Here is a 7,745-nt window from a genome sequence, read left to right on the forward strand (position 1 = left end):
CTCATAGATCCCACTGTCTAGCAAACTTTCAGAACAATAATTTTTAAAATTATTACTCTTAGTTTTCTATGGCACCACCAAGAGGCAGAATTAAATATTGTAAGTGTGTCTCAATGCTATGTAAAATAATGGAATTTTTTATTATTTAAAAAATTGCCGGCCGGGTGCTGTGGCTCACACCTGTAATCCCAGCACTTTGGGAGGCCAAGGCAGGCGGATCACCTGAGGTCGGGAGTTGAAGACCAGCCTGGCCAACATGGTGTAACTCTGTCTCTACAAAAAATACAAAAAATGAGTCTGGCGTGGTGGCAGGCGCCTGTAATCCCAGCTACTTGGGAGGCTGAGGCAGGAGAATTGCTTGAACCCAGGAGGTTGAGGTTGTAGTGAACCGAGATGGCGCCACTGCACACCAGCCTGGATGACACAGCAAGACTCAGTCTCAAAAAAAAAAACAAAATTTGCCATTCTGGAAATGACATTCCAAGGAAAGAATGTGCAGTGTTAGCCAGAGAGTCTGTATAAGTTCATTTGACTGAATTTAGAATTTTATTTTGCACTACTGAATCCAGTTGCTCTATCAGATGCATTGTTTTAAACTCCCAATTGATAAATCTGAATACATTTAAATTAAGAATCTCTTACTGAAAAGACACTATTAAGCGAGTGAAAAGACAAGCCACAGGGCGAAAGATGTTTTCTATATGTATATCCAATGTAGAAAGGTCTCTTATCCAAATATATAAAGAGCTCTTACAAATCATTAAGGAAAAAAGGCAACCAAATAGAAAAATGGCCAAGAGACTTCCAGAGGGGAAGAGAATCATGAGAGCCTATAGAATGGGCTTCAAAAAGGGAGGTAGACAAATGGCCAATAAACAGGCAATAGGGTGTTCAGTTCCATTAATAATGAGGAGGAAGTGAAATTCAAACCACAGTGATACACCACAGCACACACACAAAAATGGCTAAAATTAAAAAGACAAGTGTTAGTGGGGATATGAAACGAGAAACTCATAAAATGCTGGTAGGAATGTAAACTGGAATAGTCAATTACAAAAAAATAATCAGTGTTATCTACTTATTTGAAAAGATACTGCTGGGTGCGGTGACTTAACACCTGTTATGCCAGCACTTTGGGAGGCCAAGATGGGTGGATCACCTGAGGTCAGGAGTTTGAGACCAGCCTGGCCAACATTGTGAAACCCTGTCTCTACTGAAAATAGAAGAAAGTAGCTGGGCGTGGTGGCGGGCACCTGTAATCCCAGCTACTCAGGAGCCTGAGGCAGGAGAATCGCTTGAACTCTGAAGGCGGAGATTGCAGTGAGCAGAGGTGGCGCCATTGCACTCCAGCCTGAGCAACAGGAGTGAGACTGTGTCTCAAAAAAGAAGAGAAAAGATACATACTTACGACCTAGCAATTCTACTCTTATGTAAATGGCCAGTAAAAATGTGCGTGTATTCACCAAGAATATTCACAGCAGCATTATCCATAATAGCCAAAAATGCACAAAAAAGCCTCCAAATGTCTATCAACAAAATGGATAGGTAAATGAGTATTCATTCATGTTATGGAATACTAAACAGCAGCAAAAAAGACTGACCTACAGCTGCAGTAAATTTTAGATAAGTCTCAAATAATCCAAAGCAAAAGTCTGATCTTTGAAAACAAATTACATTGTATGATTTTGTTTACATAGTGTTCAAAGAATGGTAGAACTCAAGTAAAGATTCAAGTATGCATGCTTGGGCAAATAAAACAGGAAAGTAAGGAAGTGATAACCATAAAAGTCAGGAGCATGATTACTTTTGGGGAGGAGGAAATGGTAACTATTTGTATGGGGAATGAGATGGTATTAGAGGGTATAGGCAGTGTTCTATTTCTTACCTGTGTAATAATGACACGGCTGTGTTAACTTCATGATAATTCCTTACAAGTTACATATATGTTCTGTGTAGTTTTTTGTATTGGTATTACATTTCACTATATATATATTTTGAGACAGAGTCTCACTCTGTCACCCAGGTTGGAGTGCAGTGGCACAGTCTCTGCTCACTGCAACCTCCGCCTCTGGGTTCAAGTGATTCTCCTGCCTCAGCCTCCCAAGTAGCTGGGACTACAGGCATCTGCGACCGCACCCAGCTAATTTTTGTATTTTTAGTAGGAATGGGTTTCACCATATTGGCCAGGATGGTCTTGAACTCCTGACCTTGTAATCTGCCTGCCTTGGCCTCCCAAAGTGCTGGGATTACAGACGTGAGCCACCGCACCTGGCCAATGAAATTTTTAAAAATCTCAATTGTCTCATGTTTGCCAGCAATAATTTTCAACCTATAAACATAGTATACTTTGGGGAATGGTGTAAAGGAAGGTTGATGGGAATTATAAATACACAAGTGCTAGAATGGTCATTAAGTCATTTAAAAACATACTGCTGGGGCTTTTAAAATTTCAGTTGCAAGTGTCAGCAGCTGAACTCAAATTAGCTTGGACTCAGGGAATTTACTGGAAGGATGTGTGGCTATTTCGCAGAAAAACAGGAAGAAATTAGGAGATACAGGACCTAAGACACAACCTAGACCAGAAATCTGAATGCTTCTTCAGCTCTCACATTCTCTGTCTCTTCTTGCAGGTCTATATCAGCTTCTACAGGGCAGCAAGCATAGTTGCCCACTGCACTGAGCCTTCCATCTCATGGTTTTGCTTCCATTCCCTCCAAAGAAGAACCAGATTGCTTAGCTCCAGTTTGAAAAAATTTCAGGGAGGGTCTGTGATTGGCCCTGCTTCAGTCAGGTGCCTATCCCTGGAACAGTCAGATCTAGCTTGAGGTTTTAGTTACACAGGCAGGCAAGTCAGCTGGGAGGACCCCTAGGTCCTGACCAAGCCAAGATAGACTAGATCACTCTTTCCCTGAACGAACATTTCTGTGGCAGATGCCACCAGGGTAAGCAAGGAACGCACCACCACAGAGGCCAGCAAGGGTCAGAAGGCAACATCAGGCCCTGCATGATGCAGATCAAGGTTCCCTGCCCTTCCCTTGAAGGCACATACCTAGAAGCCATCTTGGGAGGCGAGAGGGTGAAGACAACTCAGAACAAATGAGCATTTACGAAAGAAGGAACCGTTGTGAACCAGAAGAAAATTGTTTACACTGAAGAGACTAGGATAGTATTAACTGAGTTAGCCGTTGCCCTTCCAGTGGAGTATAGACTTTTGAGGAAGACTAGATCTGTCACAGAGAAAGGATAGGCTGCCTTTTCTCTGCATACCTAAGCATAATATGAATCAATTGTGGTCACACAGCATGAGCAAGAAAAAAGTTTTGCTTGTCTTGTTCGTATATCACCCTGAACAATAGATCTGGCATAAAACAGGACTTGGTTCCTTATGCATCATGGAGGGATAGTGATGGAGAACAGAGCTTGCCAGCTCTCATATAGGAGACTGTGCAAGATTAAGTTGGGCCCTGGGGCAGAAAAGGGGACTAAGATAGGAACCATCCAGGTCCTGTCTGAAAGGCTACCTCACTTTTATGTGGAGGATGTTCCATACCACAAAGATTGGATACTTTTGAGGCATGTGGCAGGTGGGTGGGTAGACAGAAAACTGCATAGTAGTGGAAGGGTACATACTTATTTTATTATCGTAGATAATGGCTGATACAAAGATGAAAAGTGAGATACTGAGTGAAGCTTGGCAACCCATGATTTGGAGGATGGGTATCAAGTCTTTAAGATGAAAGAATAGCTCCTGATTTGAGGACTATTTTATTATTTTATTTTATTTTAGATACAGTTTCACTCCATCACCCAGGCTGGAGTGCAGTGGTGCAGTCTCAGCTCACTGCAGCATCCACCTCCTGGATTCAAGCGATTCTGGTGCCTCAGCCTCCTGGGTCGCTGGGATTATGGGTGTGCACCACCAGGCCTAGCAAATTTATTTTATTTTATTTTTTTTGGTAGAGATGGAGTTTTGCCATGTTGGCCAGGCTGGTCTTGAACTCTTAATTGAGGACTATTTTAAATGCAATGCCATTTGGATACATAATCTATCCAATCTAACAGTGAGTGACTCATATTTGAATACATTGCACACTTAACCCCTCACATCCCTAAAAATTCACATAATGGGGGCAAAAAATGGGATTTTGCTGACTTACAGCAGGCTCTGGTATGTAGTGTTTACAGTCAATCCTCATTATTTATGGACTCTGTATCTGCGAATTTGCCTACCAGCTAAAATTTATTTGTCACCCCCAAATCAATACTCACAGTACTTTCATGGTCATTTGTAGACATGCACAGAGCAGTGAAAAGATTTGAGTCACTGGAAGCCCACATTCCCAGCTGCAGTCAGAGAAGACGATGCTCACTTTCTTGTTTTAGCTCTCATATTGTAAATGTGTGATCCTTTTGCTGATCATGTTTTTTGCATTTCTGTTGGTGATTTTGCTCTTTAAAATGACCTGCAAGCAAAGTGCTGAAGTGCCGTCCAGTATTCCTAAGCACCAGAAGGCTGTGGTGTGCCTAATGGAGAAAATACAGATGTATGATAAGTTTTATTCAGGCATGAGTTATGGTGCTGTTTGATGTTAATGAATTAACAATATATATTAGTAAGGTATATTTAAACAGAAACACACATAAAACAAAGTTATATATTGATCGGCTGATGAAAATGTTATGACCAGAGGGTCACAGGAACTTAACCCTGTATTTTCCTTAGGAGTAATGTGATTTGCTGATTCAGTGTTTGCTGCAATTTTTAGAGTACAACTACTATAAGTAATGAGAACGAATTGTTTATAGATCGAGAACAGTGTGGAACTTCCCTTGGTCACACAAACAATCATTGATTATGCCATCAGTAGAGTCGTGTGTTTACTATCTTGGCTGTGGGATACATTTTCCATGTTTGCGCACACTTGAAAATCAAGAGCTTCTTTCAAGTTTCAGGGCTCTCTCCACGTCCTTTAAATCATGCATTCTACTTCATAGTAACTTGCTGAATGTGGCAGCTACTACAGTGATATTGGAAGACCAGTTAGCCCCACTAGCACTTCCCCAAACAGTCACTAAAATAACTAAGCAAAGATTTTCTCTGGCCTGGTTTTACAGTCCCCATGGCTGGTTACCATACTTGATTACTGGGCTAACGAACAATTAAGATGTATATATGGAAGGACGGAGGGGAAGATTTAAGGAAGGCACCTGGTGGGCTTTTTATTACAACATACTGTCCTTGTTGTTATTTTTGTTTTTAATCCAGTGCAAAAATGCATGTCACTCTATCTTAAATTGAAAGGAAAAGAGGAGAGGGGTGGGCAAGGAAGAAAAGAACTTTCTTCCTTCACGTGATTTTCTCTTGAGCAACTAGCTCCAAAGTTCAGGTTTAATAAGTGCTCACTGAGGCAAAAATCTGAACAAATTCTGATGATTTGCAACTTTGAGGAGTCCTACTAAAAATAGGAATTCAGTACTTTGAAGTTTTGCAACTTTTTTTTTTTTTGACTTTACTCCAGTGCTTTTCCTATCTCAGTTACAGCAACACAGAAGACCAACTGAGCAAGCACAGAGTCCTGACATATCTTGTCCAAAGTCACATGGCGGCACAGCAGAATCGAAACCAGGACCCAGGTACTCCACCTCTACTGCAGATTGTACTTTCCCTAAGTTAGGCTAAGTGCCCCCATGTGGGAAACACTTTACTCTTTAGCTTAAAAAGAGGAAGAATGAGTTCTAGACCGGGGTGAAGTGCCAAACGAGCCTTATATTTCTCAGTATTTGTTTGAACTTGTACCTTCACAAAAACATAGCATTAGAGTTGTTTGGAGGGGATCAGGGGATCAGGGTGGGCTGATAAAAGTATCCAGTACTGGCCGGGCGCAGTGGCTCAAGCCTGTAATCCCAGCACTTTGGGAGGCCGAGAGGGGTGGATCACGAGGTCAGGAGATCGAGACCATCGTGGCTAACACGGTGAAACCCCGTCTCTACTAAAAAATAATAATAATAAAAAAAAACTAGCCGGGCGAGATGGCGGGCGCCTGTAGTCCCAGCTACTCGGGAGGCTGAGGCAGGAGAATGGCGTAAACCCGGGAGGCGGAGCTTGCAGCTGAGATCCGGCCACCGCACTCCAGCCTGGGCGACAGAGCGAGACTCCGTCTCAAAAAAAAAAAAAAAAAAAAAAAAGTATCCAGTACTTTTTTTGCTCACAAAATCCAAGAGCAGCGTCTCAGGGAGTGGGTGGGAAGCAGACACAGTAACATTTTACAGCTCGAACTTCATCTCTCTCCACTTCTCTCCTTCTATCTCTGCTTCATTCTTGTTTATTCTCTTCTCCCAAAACTGGTTTTTTTTCCTGCCTGCCTATTTAATGGCAGGAAATAGCCACATACAGCACCCAGATTTATATAAATTAGCATACTAGATTTTTTTAAGTTTATGACTTTTTATCATGGACAGTTTTAAAAGATGTGCAAAAATAAAAATAAGAATGTAGTGAACCCCATGTACCCATTACCCAGTCTCAGCAGTTCCCAACTTTAGGTCTATAAATCCATCCACGTTTTCTCACCCCACTTGATTCATCTAAAATAAATCTCAGACATTATTTTATGCTTAAATATTTCAGTACACATCTCTAAGAGAAAAGAGCTCCCCTGGCCCTTTTTTCTTGATGGAAGTCTGGCTCTGTTGCCCAGGCTGGAGTGCGGTGGCGCCATCTCAGGTCAGTGCAGCCTTCACCTCCTGGGTTCAAGTAAGTCTCCTGAGTAGCTGGGATTACAGGCGCCCACCACCACACCCAGTTAATTTTTTTGTTTTTGTTTTTGTTTTTGTTTTTTGTACAGATGGGGTTTCACCATTTGGTCAGGTTGGTCTCAAACTCGTGACCTCAAGTGATCAGCCCACCTCGCCCTCCCAAAGTGCTGGGATTATACGCGTGAGCCACCATGCCCAACCCGAGCTCCCCCTTTTTTACGTAATTATTAACTAAAGTGCATACTTTATTCATATTCCCTAAGGTGTTTTTGTTGTTTTTTTTCTGACATCTTTTTTCTCTTCTTGACCGTGACAGTTTCTTAGACTCTCCTTATTTTTGCTGACCTGGAGAGTTTTTAGGAATATTGGTCAGGTATTTTGTATAGCATGCCTCAGTTGGAATTTGGCTAATGTTTCCATATGATAGCTGAGGCCGAATTTTTGGGAGGAAAAACAGATAAAGTGTAATTTTCAATATATTAAGGGCACATACTAGAAAAGTGTTAATCTTGATAATCTTGATAACCTATGTGAATGTTGTCACAATCAAAATAGAGTCACTAGTACTTAAAAACAAAAAACCTTAACAAAGAAAGACTGGGGAGGCCTTGAAAAGAGGGTTCTCACACTTGTATACCTGGTAGCAAAAAAGACTCTGGAAAAACCACGACCTTACACAAATGCTATCGCAACATTAAACAAAAAATAGTTCTGCGGGGACAGCTGCCCAGCAACTGTCTGCCCAAACCTGGACTGGCATTAGGGCATTATCCTTGTTACTGATCTTTGTAGCCAAAGATAATTTTTTTGAAACAACTGTGTAATCTTTCTCATTTTCTTCTTTTAAAAACCTTTGTCTTCCTTTACCTCCCTGAACACACACATAGTTAACTATGGCATTCGTACGTATTCCCACTATGGCATTCGTACGTATTCCCACTGCAATGTTCTATTCCCAAATTCACACCGTTTTCTTTTGGAGAGCCACT

Source organism: Rhinopithecus roxellana, chromosome 17 (genome assembly GCF_007565055.1).
Source record: "Rhinopithecus roxellana isolate Shanxi Qingling chromosome 17, ASM756505v1, whole genome shotgun sequence".
In the NCBI taxonomy this organism is placed as follows: domain Eukaryota; kingdom Metazoa; phylum Chordata; class Mammalia; order Primates; family Cercopithecidae; genus Rhinopithecus; species Rhinopithecus roxellana.